Source organism: Camarhynchus parvulus, chromosome 3 (genome assembly GCF_901933205.1).
Source record: "Camarhynchus parvulus chromosome 3, STF_HiC, whole genome shotgun sequence".
Taxonomy (NCBI): domain Eukaryota; kingdom Metazoa; phylum Chordata; class Aves; order Passeriformes; family Thraupidae; genus Camarhynchus; species Camarhynchus parvulus.
In genome coordinates this window covers 65,545,030-65,560,912 of record NC_044573.1, presented here as the reverse complement: position 1 = coordinate 65,560,912, position 15,883 = coordinate 65,545,030, and the positions used below count along the sequence as shown (strand labels likewise).

The 15,883-nt window shown below is 37.9% G+C and overlaps 1 protein-coding gene across 6 annotated transcripts in view; it reads right to left on the bottom strand.

Moving 5' to 3' along the window:
- The window catches only part of HS3ST5 (heparan sulfate-glucosamine 3-sulfotransferase 5), a 192,075-nt gene that overhangs the window by 87,683 nt on the left and 88,509 nt on the right, over nt 1–15,883 (bottom strand). For all 6 annotated transcript variants that reach the window (XM_030945399.1, XM_030945395.1, XM_030945400.1 and 3 more), the window contains one exon: nt 4,470–4,677. The gene's annotated coding sequence lies outside the window, so the exon portion shown is untranslated. The remainder of the gene's footprint in view (nt 1–4,469; nt 4,678–15,883) is intronic.

The window sequence follows — 15,883 nt, the reverse complement described above, 5'->3', positions numbered from 1 at the left end:
AAATCTATATTTACAAGTTTTTTAATTTACATGGGAGGAAATTGCTTGACAGATATCAGAATCAGCTAATAGATGTGATGTCTAACATGCTACTAGGTTAAAATCATTTTTAAAGTTTCCAGAAAAGACTATATACAAAAGAGAGCAAAAGACCATGAGTTTACAAGACACAGGGGATAAGCTTCTGCCACAAGAGTAGCATGGTAAACATAACTTCATTCATGGGAGTTCTTTATCTCATTAAAGACAGAAATGACATGAAAGGAAAAAAAAAAAAGGCCCTGGGGATAAGGATTAGAGGCCACTGAAGTTGTTTGAGCAATCGTTTTCTACTGTGTGAAAGCAATACATACTGCAAATACTTTTCATTACATCCTCTTTAAGAGTTCAAAATGGAAGAGGAGGTGTCTCAGCTTATTCTTCTCAAATTCTCTGTCCTTTAAGCGGTGACCAGTGAAAAATTTACACTAAAAGGTGTCTGTGCTCCCACTGGAGGTAGTGGGGGCCTGGGCTTTGCAACACTTGGCAGGGTGTGTGTTTCTAAGTTGAACAATCCAGGACTAATTCTCTTGCCCAGGGTTTGGGTGATCCTGTCTCTCTATCCCAAAAAAATGGTGTCAGTATTCTCAGCTGCTTCTTGGAAACTGTCCCTTCCCTGCCTGCTCCCTGAAATCTACTGTGTATCTACTGGGAATGCGGGGCAAAACCAAGGAAATAAGTGGATAAATTGAATGGATGAGCAGGAGTCAGGGATCAAACTCATGTCCAAGCCTTGTTTTGCTGTTACAGATAGAGGTATGTAGCTTTATGCTTTCTGATAAGAAGTTGTGGCTCAGAGGAAGATGAGGTCACTCTCGTGTGAAAGGTGGTTCTCAGGAGGACCAATGAGACAGGCAAATGTGATGACAAGGGTACAGACATATCTTAAACACAACCTGTTTTTCTGGATCTTAAGGGACCTTATGCTGAGTTTCAGTCTTGTTGCTTTAGATTAGGATTCACAGCTCTGACCTACTTCTGAAATGGTGGATAGATCACTTCTGGGGTTTTTTGTCACAAAATATATTTGACAGAAGGCATTTTCGTTTCCACACATTAATTTAACCTCCTAGGACATGGAAGGGCAGAATTCAGTGTTTCCTGTGTCAGGGGACTCTCTTCCCAACGTCTGGGAGGAAGTTGTAGCCTCCAGGATATAGTCTGTATGCTGCAGGCCTAGCACAAAATCTCCAGGATCAGTTTTAAATCTCAGGTTATGCCAAACGTTCCCAGTTCACAAGCCTTTTTTCCCCCCTCCTCATTAAACGCACAATATAGGTACTCAATTCAGTATAATCATTCACTTACATCAGGGTAATTTCTTACTTTTCCTACCTAAGCTTTTGCAGGCCTTGTGTATAAATGTACTTGCATATCTTTGATAAAATTCAACCAGTAACAAAAATTAACCATGGAAAATTTGGACAGGTAGAACTCCACAGGTTTTATAGTCAGTCAGATAATTTAGCTTATTCATTTTTATTTGCACTGTTTAAACAAACATGTCTATTACCTGTTAAAGACAGTTTGTTCTCCAATCTATCAAATAAAGTTTGCAACATTTTTTGTAGCATTAACCATGAAATCCACAAAAATGAAAAATAAAGCAAATTTTTTTACACCGTTTTATATCCAAATTTATATCCAAAATACCAAATATTGGTATTAATGAAAGTATGCTTTAGTAGCAATACTGTAAGCAAAGTGAAAGGTATGGAGGATACTTAATCTCACGAAGTACAACAAGTCCAAGTTCAAGTTCTGAGTATGAGTACCGGGAGACAAACTCATTGAGAGCAGCCCTGTGGAGAAGGACTTGGGGCTTCTCATGGAGGAAAAACTGGACATGAGCCAACAGTGTGCTCTCATTGCCCAGAAGGCCAAACACATCCTGTGTCTGCTTCAAAAGAGAAAGGTCAGCAGCAGATTGAGGGAGGTGGTTCTCGTTCTCAGCTCTGCCCTTGTGAGGCCCCACCTGAGTGCTGCATCCAGGTCCAGAGTCCTCAGCATAAGAAAGATATGGACCTCCTGGAGCAGGTCCAGAGGAGAGCCACAGAGGTGATTATAGGGATGGAGCACCTCCCCTATGAAGACAGGCTAAGAGAACTTGTGTTGTTCAGCCTGGAGAAGAGAAGGCTTCTGGGAGACCTTATAGCAGCTTTCCAGTATCTTAAGAGGGTTTATAAAAAGGAGGATGAGGGACTTTTTATATTGGCAGATAGTGACAGGACAAGGGGCAATGGCTTTAACCTGAAAGAGGGTAGGTTTAGATGAGGTGTTGGGAAGAAATTCTTTATTCACAGTGGTGAAGTAGTGGCAGAGGTTGCCCAGAGAAGTTATGGATGTCCTGGATATATCGAAGGCAAGGCTGGATGAGGCTTTGGCAGCCTGGTCTAGTGGAAGGTGTCCTGGCCCGGGTTGTAACTGATGACCTACAAGATCCCTGCCATCCTAAACCATTCCATGGTCCTATCTTCCAGCATTATCTGTCCTAAAACAGCAACATTCTATCAACAACAATGCTGAGCTAGCCAAACCCATAATCCTATCCTTTATGTTTATTTATCAGTCACACACAGACATATTACTCAAACCTCCCAGGCACAAACACAGTGAAGGAAGATGGAGTTTACAATGCATTTGGCATTTTAACTCTGCAACTGAGGTATTCATTCACCTCATAGTATACACACACGGGTATAAAAGATGTAATATTATTTTAAAAGTCCACATATTAAAGTTACAATATATGCTCTTATATCAATTTTACTTTCAAAATATTAAGGTATCACATTGAGGGCACCTCGCAGAACTAACACAGCTCTCCTCCATACAGCAAACTTTGTACAGTCTTGCAAACTCCTCTAACCTTCTGCTTTTAAATGGAGTTTGTATTTTTATATTCATCTTCTTGTTCCTACTGAAGTCTGTTACAAAGATTCTCTGTAACTTGAATAGAACTTAGATAAAATAAAACTGTATTGGTTATTTTGTTTGTTTTTTCTCCTCCTGTCTGGAGTAGATACTTGGTGCCAATGGGCAAACTTCTTTTTGATGAGGGATGATATTTTTATCTTTTGTTTATTTTATAGAATTGGTGTTTGGAATACAACTCAAATTCTAGCTAGGGTAGCAGACAGAAGAGGGCTGATTAGAAAGCTATTATTCAGATCATAGCACTAGAATCCCTCCACAAAAAAGAAAAAGCAGAACTCAATTTATGTAGTTTAATTACACCAAGTTTGAGTTCTGTCTGCTTTAGCCAATAGGTTTCCTGAAATTATTTTAATAGATTTTAATAAACTTAATAGGAGATGCTTAATAAGAAAAAGTAGTATCTGTAAAACTAGGGTTTTTTTCAATGTCCATATGAAATAAGATGAAGTTGACAGAATGAAACTGAAAAGAACTTTTCTCCCTCTTCCCCCAAACCCAGATAGAGCATTAATCCTGAAGAATATTCTGCAAAAAATGAAAAACAGATGGCAATCATAGAATAAAATCAAGGTTACGATTGTTCACTTTTCTTCTCTACTGCTCATCGCATGATCCACATCATTATAAACATAGTGGTTTTTTATAGTGTTATGATTAGTGCTGAAAATCCTGATGTATCTTTATGATCCTGCTACTTTCCTTGTCAGTTATGTGTCTGAGACATGACTTGATGAGAACATATGCCCACACACATTCTACCACCTTTCTGCACATGTATCTGCTATCAAAATTATTTCTTCTATGTTTTCAATCATACCATAGAAAAATTATGTCAGTGAATTGTTCTGGTCAAGGTTGATTTCCTGATATGGCAAAGTAATGTCAGAATTATATCAGCAGATTATATAATATTTTAGGAGAAACCAAAAGGTAGATGAAATTGTGAGATTATCAAAATCTCACAGTTTCTGGAATATGAATAGCTGCCATTAAGAAGAAATTAAATTTTTCCAACATGCTGTGAATGTCTTTGGCATTCCCTTGTAGCCTACATGCCATCTAGAGCAATCAAACACACAGTTGAACAAATACTCTGCCCCCCACTGACTGTAAAGAAGAACCATCTCATAAACAAAATAGAATATTGTCCCCTTTTTACAGGTTGTAAATCAAATGGGAGTGGTTGAAATGCGCTAAACACAAGTCTAGAAGAAATGCCACAAAAATGGTTAATGACAATAAAGCTCAGAGCATGGGCACAGCTTTCTCTTGGTGGCCAGCTAGTCATTTAGAAACTTTTAGGTTGCCTGAGCTCACTAAGCACATTTATTATGAGGTAGTTAAAAGCATGATGACATCTATATAAATGTTGTTTTAATCGCCATTTTACTCATCTGTGTCCCTGTTCAAGCAACAAATTGCAACATAGTCCCTGGTGCTAAAGATGAAATGAAACAGTCCTGAAACCTGAGGCTTTTAAGGAAGACACTAACCTTTGTGTCCTTAGGCACATCCAGAAAGTCCAGTAGGTCTGTGTCTGATGAAGAACATTCCAGAAGGATTTAACTCATCTGTTCCAGTGTTCAGTCCCAAGAAGTCTTTAGTGGTTACTGAAAAGACCATTCAGGGAATAAAGCACCTCCAGGTATGCAGATGGAAAGATCGGACATCTCTGCTGAAATGGTGTACAGCTTGCTGAGCCTGTACAAAAAGAGAAGACACTCTCTGCATACTTGAAAATAAAAAAACAACAAAAACCAACAAGCCAAACAAAAAAACTGAAAGAACACAAAACCTCAGATTCCCCGTTTAAGAATGAAAAGAAATTTTTTGCAGTAGGGCCCCAGAAGTAGTGCATGTCAGGTCATGTTTCTGGAAGTACTGTGTCAGTATCTTGTAAACATTGGCAGCCTGGAATCTGGAGCACAGGTTAGAAAGAAAGAGGAAGGGGAAGGGGGAAGGAAAATTACAACAAATGCATTTCATAATACTAAGTCCCAAACAAAAGTCATACCTAATGACTGAAAATGGCTAATTACGCTTACTTTAAATGAGTTACAAGAAAAGGAATGTTAGATATTTACTGGAAAGAGGTAATATATTACTTGTGCTACTGCTACTCTGCTACATTTCACCCTTGACATTGACCAGAAATGTATTTTGCAGCCATTTTGTAAATCACTGGAAAAACTACTTTTATACTGAGAACAATGCAAAACACATCTGGAGAAAATGGTAACAGCATTTAGTGAGAATTGTTTAGATGATCTTCTCTTTTTTTCTATTTTCTGTGGTTTTTTAGGGTTTTTAAAATAATCTAACTATGCCTTCATACTGAAGACGTGGGTCACAGAGACAAACGTGAATATGGCATTTAATTGCAAACCCCGTACTACAATTTCTAGCTTCGGGCATGAACATATCTACTTTCATTCAAAGTAAATCAAGTCCCAAGGAATTTGGAATACAGTTAAGCCCTCAAAATCATCAATGTCAATGTGACCTGACAAAAGACATTAACTCTGCAATTATTCTGTTAGCTGGAAAAAAAAACTTGTGAGTAGAGGATCAACATTAAATCAAAAGGTTTCTACAAAAATATTGCAAAGAACAACCAGTCTGAGCACCTTTGCAGTGTGGTTTGAGTCTAAAAATTGCAGATGCCTTTGCACACTTGAAACTAAATTTTGTACCTATGAAAGAACATATAAATGCACAAGAGTCTTGTAAAAGTCTATGAGAATAGCAGCCATCCTTTCTTTGCAATAAAGTGTTTATTTCAACATATAATTTCCATCCACATTACATAAACCACTTACTTGGCTCAAGAGCAGTTTACTTCTGACTGTTGTTGCCTGTAGGATACATGATTTGCAATGCCGAGTATTTTGTTTTTCCATCACAAACATTTATTCATTAATAATTTATCAGATAAATGGCTTCTGATTGAGCAATTTAAAAAATGTAGGCAAATCAATGGCAAAAGACACCAAGCAGCATATTATAATGATACAATAATTCGAGCTCATACATTAGACCGAATTGATAGTGTCTCAAAAGCCCTCTTTGGATAGCTCAGTTTCAGAGAGTAAAATGTTCAGCTGAAATACCTAATAAAACATCTCAATTGCTGCTCTGAGAAATCGTGCCAGTATCATGTACAGTATCTTTGAGAGCTAATAAGTTGGCTCTGGAAAGCAAACAAACAAACCAACCCTAGAAAACGCCTCTGTGAACCTATAAGTTCTCCCTGGGGGGATATTAATAGTCACATCAAGAAGACAATGAACTTGTCTCTCAGTTGTGTGAATGAGGCTTTGAAAATCATAATGGTTTGATTCTTTGATGCCCGTGATATTTAGAGATACAGATTGTAGCATTAGATCCAGTGTTTGTTATCACTCCTATGTGTGACAGAGACAGTGAGGGAAACAAATGGGATAAATCCCTTAAGAGGGAGCTCTCAAGGGTTCCTAATGTATCATGAATAAGACCTTCTCTGAGTTACAGGATTGTCAGCTGAGTTGTTCACAAGGAAAATAAAATGCGTTCTAAGGGCTGTGCCATGGCAATCATCACCACCCTTGAGGTTTCAGAGAAAAGAAGGGAGATTTGAAAACACTTTTGGAGGAAAGCTGCATACAAATATTTTTCCTCCTTTCAAGGTGTACTGCATGAAATAAATTACTTAAATTTTTCCCGGGCAGTATTCAAACTCCCTGAGAATAATGTTGTTAAAAGTCCTATCATTTTACAGGCATTCTCTATCTGTAGAAAGGACTGGTTTCCCATCAGGCTTGAGGAGATTAGTCAATAAAATGTTGACAGCATGTAGATTTATTTATAAAATGGATACTGTTTACATTCTACTAGGAATAGATTGTTTTCAAACTTAGATGGAATTTATCTTCCATTATTTGATGAAGTCTCCTTAATTATATACAATAAATTTCAAGAATGACAGATCTACCAATAAAAGCCACAATTCAATGTGGAATATGTGTGAACATCAATATATGTAATTTTATATAAATGATCACAAATATAATCCGTTTATTTATTGCAAACAGTTTAAATGAATACATATGAAGTGAAAAATCAAATTAAATGGAATAATAATTTTTTTCTAATTTGATTTCTAATTTAACTGTTTCTGTTTGTGCTAATGTGAACACTAGAGCATCTTGTTTAATGACTATCTATTTTCAAAGTGTATTTATCCACTCTACCTAGGACTAGAGTCTTTGTCCATGCCAAAATAAGACTTGCTGAAGATTATGTTTATTTATTTTAAATAATGGACTTGAGTTGATTTGCAGGTTTCCTTTTCTGAATCTGTTAGCTGCAGGGAATTTTTGAAAAAGGAAGTACTGTGCAGGAAATATTATAAAAACAGATGACAAGACAAGAATCTCCTGATCCTGTAAAGGAAGAATTTAAAAATAAATTTTCAATTATTTTATTTTGGTTTGGTTTTTTATTTTTTTCTAGTCTAAAAAATAGCAAACAGCTAAACACTTGGACATTGTAAGTGACCTTCTCTTTATGCACATGAAATTTACTCTTCCTCAAGTCATACACAAAATCTGGTCACCTGCCCACACCATATCCATTTCAATGAAAAATAAAAACAGTTAGATTAAATGATGAAAGCTGAATCACACTTAACACTTCTACAGAGTTAGACAGAAGGCATTAACTCTCAAAGTGTCAAGGTTACTCTGGAAGGTTCAAATCATCATCAGAGTTAGTCCCTACAAAAAATGAATTTGCCATAATGTCATGAAAATAGATGCAGAAAGCCATAATTGTGTGACTGAGGACAAAGAAAAAGAAAATAAAATCAATGAACAGTCATTTACACATATTTTCATTTTCAGGCTTCCCCTGACTTCCCTCTGTTCCATAAAAATAATTTTCAGAAACCACCACATTTCTGAGCCTCTGACATCTGTTCAACCTTGATAATCAGACTGCCCAACTTCTAAGAAACCGGAGCTTCTAGTGTTTATGTCTCTGGGATAAATCTTTCTGACAGACAGCCTTGGGGCAGTAGAGTTGGGAAGCCCTCCAGCACAGTCCTTCAGAGGATGACCGCACATAGTCAAGGAGCTCCTGATGGAATATGGGAGGAATTTTTGCAGATTGCTTTTTCCACCTGCTGCAAAAATATGAAGCATACTTACCCTCAGGGAAACAACCCTCCATTCTTGCAAATTTTGACATGCCGCATATTACCTTTTCAGCTGTTATTCAAAATGTTTTAAAGGTGTGTGAAGCCATGACAAGTCACAATGGCCGCCACACCACTGTGCTTATCATCAGATTTTCAGGTCCAAACTAGTTCCAGTTCTGGTTGCATGATAGAATGAATTTCAAGCAGCTCAATGATTTGCCACTGAAAAGGTGAATACTAGCAACCTGCATTTTAAAAAATATATATTTTTCCTTTTGAACCCAAATTTCAGTGTAATAAAACATGGCTGAGAAAATTTGCATCAAGATAATAAAAGTTGGCAAACACTGTGCTAGTGTGTCAACATTTCAAAATAAGCACAAATCCCCTCTTTTTCCTCTATATAACTGTCAGGCAAAAGGTGAGATCAGCATTCCACACTGAGTAATGTGTTACTATGGTGTAAACCTAGTGCAGTGAATCTACACTGAGAAATTTATAATGAGTCAAAAAATTATCGGACTAAAATTACATTAAAAAAAGGTGTGAAATGTGCAGTAAATCTCTGGAGGTAGTAGTCTTAAATAACAAGGCTGTGTTGCAGTTAATATTTAATAAGAAAAACAAGAATAAAATAATAATGAACAAATATTCTCAAAGTAACCTAGAACAGGGGTACGTACAGCACACAGAATCTCATTTATGCCTGAGTACTGTTCAAAGTACCACAAAAGTGCATGCATTTTCCTATAAGCCACTATATTTCATATGTACAATAAATATGTACAATATGCACTTTACATGGGTTCTTGTGCACGAGCTCTGCTACAATTATTCAGTACAAATTGCCACCTGTGACAGGAGTGGCTGCTTTACTGATGTAAATCCACCACACTAGCACAACTGTACAGACAGCTACAGCAGCGGAAACTGGCACATGATCTACAGAAATAGGTCAGCTTTATGAGGAAATCACTTGTTCTTGGAGGAAATAAATAATGAATTTCCACTTGGGGAGAGACCCCCTTGCAGAGACGAGGCCAACGTGAATTTTCTTGGCAGGAAACCTGTTTTATCTGAGAGTCAGAAAAAGGAACAACCAGTGGCCCAGCTTCCCTGCCTGGGTGCAGAGATGCCTTTCATCACGCTTACAGGAGGCACAGTGCAAAAGGGTACAAGGAGAGGATGGGGCTATGACAGCACTCATATCACAGCCCTGGCAGCAGGGATACACTCTGCTCACTAGGAAGGGAGGGCTACAACACATAGTGACCCTCAACAGCTTTGTGTGACAGTGAGAAAATGACAAGGGCCGGTGGGACTCACACATGCTCATCAGCACATTGCAAACTGACAACCATGTCCAAAGATTTCATGAATGCAGTTAAGGTACCCATATCTAAAAAGAAGACATTTGTTATGAATTTATTTCTCATAATATATGTATTTTTATGTTCAAATATATTTAAATACATGTGTTCATAACATGAACTATTTTTTGGGCAAAGGGAAGTGGGTAAAATCAGCATATATGATGATAACTGCTATGGATTTTTTTACCTTCCACATCTGTGTATATATTAATATCAGCTGCTTCATCTCTTCACAGCTGCTTACTACATTTTACCATGCCATGCCTGAATACAATCTGTAAGTGAAAAGCTGAAAAACCATAATAAGGAATTCTTCTCTTCTATGCAATGGGTACTGTCTTTCCTATTCCAGGAGTTCAAAGGCAAGCTTTTCTTTATTTTAGGGTTAGGCAGTGGGAGGACAGCTATATTTTTGGTCTTGTTTCCTGCCCTCTCAAATGCAGCTTCCAAACATTCCAGTTATCCATATTTTTAAACAAAGGCAAGAAAATCCACAGGAATACCCATTACTGCAGCCTATGAGATACAAGGGAGGGAGATGAGGGAACTGGGTTTGCTCAGCCTAAGAAAGGAAGAGAGCTGGTCTGCAGCCACCTGAGAGGAGGGAGTGTGTCACAGACATCTTTTGTGAAAATCCTTTTCTTTAGGATTTTGCCTTCTGAGAAGCTGAGACCTCAGAAACAAAATGTAAACAATGGTTATCTGCTGCCGTGGAAGGCAAGAGGTGGATCCGTGATTGGTCTCATGTGGATGTTTGGAATTAGTGACCAGTCACGGCAGAGCTGGCTCTCTCTCTCTGTCTGAGCCACAGACCTTTGTTATCATTCTTTTCCATTCTATTCTTAGCTTAGCTAGCCTTCTGAGATGAAACCTTTCCTTCTATTCTTTTTAGTATAGTTTTAATGTAATATATATCATAAAATAATAAATCAAACCTTCTGAACATGGAGTCGATGTTCTCATCTCTTCCCTCGCCTGAAAACCCCTGTGAACACCATCACAGCCCTGGAGTAGATGGAAACACTTCCAAAAAGACTCTCCTCAAGGGTCCACAGTGGGAGGATGAGAAGCACTGGGATGACATTGAGGTACTTGCTGCGTGACTGGCCTGTGGCCTGTTTGCAGTGACAGGTTGGACCTGAGGCACCCTGAGGCCTCTTGCCCCCAGGTGACTCTGCTGAGCAGAACTCCTGGCTCTCCTGACAGATCAAACGCTGCTGCCCACAAAAATGCTAGCCATTGCTCAGAGGAAAGAGTTTATCTTTCTGAGTGAAATCTACGTAGCAGTACTCTGAATCCCAAATCAGATTTTATGCACGAGACCCAAAGAGTCTCAGCCTCATCAGCTTTCTAGAGGAAGTACAGTCCCACACAAACGTAACTTCACAGACCTGAGCTGACTTACAACGATGCACAGATTGTAGAGAGCAGTAAATATAATCTGAATGCAAATATCACTATGACTTATCTTTTCAGTATGTTTGCCCATTAAAGTAAATTCTTCTTGAGAGTGAACTACAGGCCAATTGTAAAATCAGTTAAATGTCTCCCCTAGATCACTTTCACTCCTGAAACTGATAAGCATATAAATTAGATTAATTAATACTTTTCAGTTCTAATTTCTTTGACTGGACACCTTATTTATTTCATCTATGTTTATAGGAACTTCACATCTTCTCAATGTGAAGGGTTTTAGTATGTTTCCAGGCAGGCAATGTATAAATGTAATGCTGCACTGAAGCGCCTGTTATCTGATTCAATGCCCTCCTCAAAGGACCTTTGACCTCAGGACCTTAAATCTGGACCCTTTCTCTCTCCTGGCTGCAGCAGCAGCAGCCTCATGTGACACCTGCAGCTGCTGGGGGAATGGGAGTTTTCCACAGGCACACAGAGGGACAGCTGCCAGGTGCACAAGACAGCACTCTGGGTCTGGATTCGTTGTGTATCAGTCTGTACAAACTAAAAAAGCAGCCTAATGCTACCCAGTCATTTGTTTAAGCAGAGTAAAGGCTGCTTTTTCAGACATTGGTTCTGTACTTTGAGTGAAGACACTGTCAGCCATGAAGAATCCAAAAACTTGCCTGTGCTAACAAAATTATCTTGCTGGTTTCCTGGTTTCCATCATAAACACACACAGAAAGAGTTGCTCTGCACCATGTGACAGCCACATTTGATATAGAGCAGCAGTCTTTATTTCCAATTTGCTTTTATGTCAGTCCCCATCCTGCCCAAATCCTGTCAACCATTATCATATTAACAGCAGATTTGAAATATGTTTTTCCTTTACAGAGCAGTGATATTCAGTCCAGTCTCAGATGACATGGTTAAAGTTTCACAGTGTTCTCCTGTCACATGTCAGATTAATTAACTCAGCCCCGAGTAATTTAAACTCAAAGTTTCTTTTATTCCACCTTCTAAAATACCAAATTCCACAGACTTCCTGCAGAGATACACAGGCACAACAATTCCCATTGCAATCTTTCATTATTCTTTATAGAGATACTGCACCATATTCCATATTCCCACTAGAATTGCACTGATGTGGCTGTACTGACATTGGTAAAATTATTCTTGATTTACTTTGGCACAAAAGAGATCAGCATCATGTCTACTGGGATAAGATAGTTCCTCCCCATGGTCATATTTACTTTACTTAAGACTACCAAAAAAAAGTATTGCTCAGACAGTTTCAATATACCATCTTTTCTCATAGGGAAAAAAAGGAAAAATATAATTACAGGCTGCTCTAAGGTGAACTGCTGCTTTTTGTGGTTACCTGGAAAAATGAGCACAGTATAAATCCAGCAAAATATCTCTGATGATCAGTTTTGCATGTAGTCACAATATTCTTTATCCAATACTGCTAAAGAAGCAATCAGGCCTGAAAAAAATCTTTCCTCACAAAAAGGGAGGCAACTTTCACTAAAAATTGAGAAAGCAACTGAAATGAAAATAGTGTAAGCTCATATTATTTATTTCTACACCCAAGTGTTTTCCAGCTTTAGCAAAACACCAGCAGATCCTCTAGAACAGATCACCAAGAATTGCTGTCTTTGGCTTGAGGAGTTTCATCAGCTAAGAAAATAGGATGGCTGGGGAAAACAACTAAAAAGAGGCATTTGATAAATGAAGATTGTCAAGGATAGGCAAGCAAGTAACAGAAGCTGCTTCATTGAGAAAGCAAGATGAATCCTTCAAAACTTTCTTTTTACATTAGTGAATGTCTTCTACTATTTCTATTTAACATATCAAGATTAGTACTATCTGAAAAATGAATTGGCTTTTAAGAAGCCAATTAGCATTAGTGAATAACCACTTTACTTCCCATGCATATCAGTTTTGGAAATTAAGTGTGCATCCCTAGGGTGCTCAGACACCAGAGTCATAAGAAGACCTTGAAATGAGTAGAAACTGCTCAATATGTAGACATATTGAAGTAATGCCACTTGTGATAATGTTTCAACAAGCTGTGAAGAAGAATGACAGAGCTTCTGTGGATGCACAGAAAGTTTGTTTAGCACAAATCTTGGCCAACACATCTTCTCCTTCAGCACTAGTTTGCAGTCCTAGCATGTCCTAATTAATTTATGAACCTATGAGTTACATGATGCAGCCATTAAGACTTAAAGACAACCTCCTAGGCCTTTCTCAGAGCAGACTTCCACTAACATTAATGTGAATAATTTGCATAGAGAGCTTGCAAATGGGATTTAAAAAGTTAAGCAGAGGCTCTGTTAGCTCTTCATCCTGACATACCAAGCTGGACACAAAGAGTATTGATTTAGTGTGTACTACTCAATCCATGAGCTTCAAAGACATGCAGATCAAAAATTTTCTTAGGAGTTCCCGCAGTGCTGTAGCACAAAAACCTATTCCAGCTGAAAAACCTCTTTTGAATTAAAAGATAAACAGAGGATTTCCCCCCTCCTGTGATAACAGAGTAATTATTTTTTATACTTTTATGGTGATCTTCCCTGGGCAACAAGGGCATACATTCTAGGTTTTACTTTTCCTATAACTTGAGGCTTGTTTTAATTCATTCCTCAATGAAAACTGAGGTTCTTATGAGCTCCCTTGACTCTAGGCTTTACAAAACTGCAACAAAATATCATTGTGCTTAAAGAACTCTGGTAATCCTGAAAAAAACCCAGAAAATACTCATGAGCAAAACACCAGCTTTTCAAAGCAGCTGCTTATGGAGAAGGAGCTCTCTTGCTGTCTTACAATCCCTCCTTAATTTTGCATAACAGCTATGGTTAAGTGGCATTGGGCAGATCTGCCACAGCATGTCACCCAAAAAGATCATCAACGGCCATTCTCTGAAATCTAAGGTGCTCTCTGCATACAGCAGCAGCAGAGACTGAAATGGATGTCAGAGGCAGCTGGATGCCAGAAAATGGAAATAGTTGTGTGGCTCTACCAAAATGCTGATGTCGGCTCAGCCCCTTACATCTCCTTGCACTCAGGCTGAAGTGACTTCTGATGTTCATAAATCCTCATAAATTCTACCTCTGGTTTTCCTAAGGGATCAACAGCAAGGCAATGAAAAAGGCACCAGGCAGAGTTGAATTAAACATACAGATGTATTTTCAGCCATGCTCTCTACCCCCTGCCCTAAACAGGTGCAATTTCAGTACAGGTAGGGACTGATGCATGTCTGAGGAAGGGTTTAATCTACCAACTTTATTCCATTTAGGACTACTTTCAGGACTACAAAGAAAGAATCATTCTTAAATCAATATCTGAGAAGATCTATGTCCAGTAAGTGATTAGTCCTTTCTTCATAATCTTCTCCGGAGACCTGTGAGACAGATGGTTCAAAGGACCTAACCCTCATTTCTCCAGAACAGAAGGCTTTGCCCTTGGGCTTATTGCTGTCACAGCATGCATATAACCTCCACTTCTCTTTTTCTGAAGCTGAGCTTGCCCACCAGTTGTAGGCCCTGTGGTGATTCATATGGACAATGATTATTTGTCATCAAATAATATTAAAATTATACATAGCAAAAAAAAAGTAAGAAAGAAATAAAATAAAATAAAATAATAAAATATTATGCAAAATTTTATCTTATTATTTTGGGGAAAAATTTTAAACTTTTCAAACTAGTTTTGCTGAAAATCTAAAGAGTAATCTTATTTGCAAATATGTATATGCAAATGAACTGTAGCTCTCAAATGAGAACTTGCATAGACAAAGTTTCAGGTTCAAGAACCCAGGTGTAGCAGATGTGGTCATTTAATTTCTACAGACACATTTCTGATGAAACAGATTAATTTTAAAACGTGCAATATGGACAGAGATGCAGCAATTTACACTGCATTTCAAACAATTCCTGCTCAGCATTGCTAATTAGGAAATCCCAGCAAAACAAGAGATATGATACCTCATAGAACTGTCAAAAGGCTGAAAACCAGCAAATTCCAAACACTCCACAATGAAAGTCTTAAGAACTCCCAGTGCAACAAATCTGTTCCATATGAAAGCTTTATAGATCTTGTTCAAAGCTTCAACAAATGCAAATATCATCACTGCATATAGGCTCTGAGCTGATGTCATTTGCCATACCTCCATGGAAGTCAATGATGATACATTGATTTCCACTAATGAGGGTCTGACCAAAAAAAAATGCTGCGTTCATTCACCTAAGAAATGCCTTTTCCCCCTCGAACATTCAAACTTTCTCTAGCTTTTCTCCAGGGGAGCAGAAAGTGCTGAATTAGCATTAAATACATTCAGCATCCTCACCCAGAGCCAATCACACCATAAATTCAAGGAGGGAACAAGAAATTCACCACTGTGTCTCAGTCTTAGAATAGATTGAGATAATCACTGTCATAGAGATGATGAAAGGGCAACACAGAAGGTGTTCTGCAAAAGTTTTCAGTTGTCTAGGAAACATGGCAGTAATTGGGAAACAAGCTAGGTAGTTTTAGGACTCCAGATATAAGTAGAGTTATAGCATTTAGGAAGAAAGAATAGTAGAAAAGAGTTTAGTTGGGTAATCCCTCAAAAAAATTTAAAGAAGAAAACTTCTGTGAAACAAGATAGGTTGGAATAATAAAAATAATTTAAAATATATCCTGCTGTTTTAGCAGTATTTTTCAGTCCTATCAGAGTACTATGTTTTTTCTGATAAAGTGAAGAACGGAAGTATAACTTTTCTTAAGAAGAATATGAGTGACCCAGTTTTAGAGGTAGTATTCATACTGTTATCCTCTGGGTTTTATGTTTAAAAGATTATCTTGACATTAGTAAAGAAGCTTTACTGTATTTTTCCCAGTTAAGTTTTGGACTCTACATTTACAGGGAAAGCTAAGCTGATAAGAGAGAAGAAAAAAAAGTTTTCAAACAAGAGTT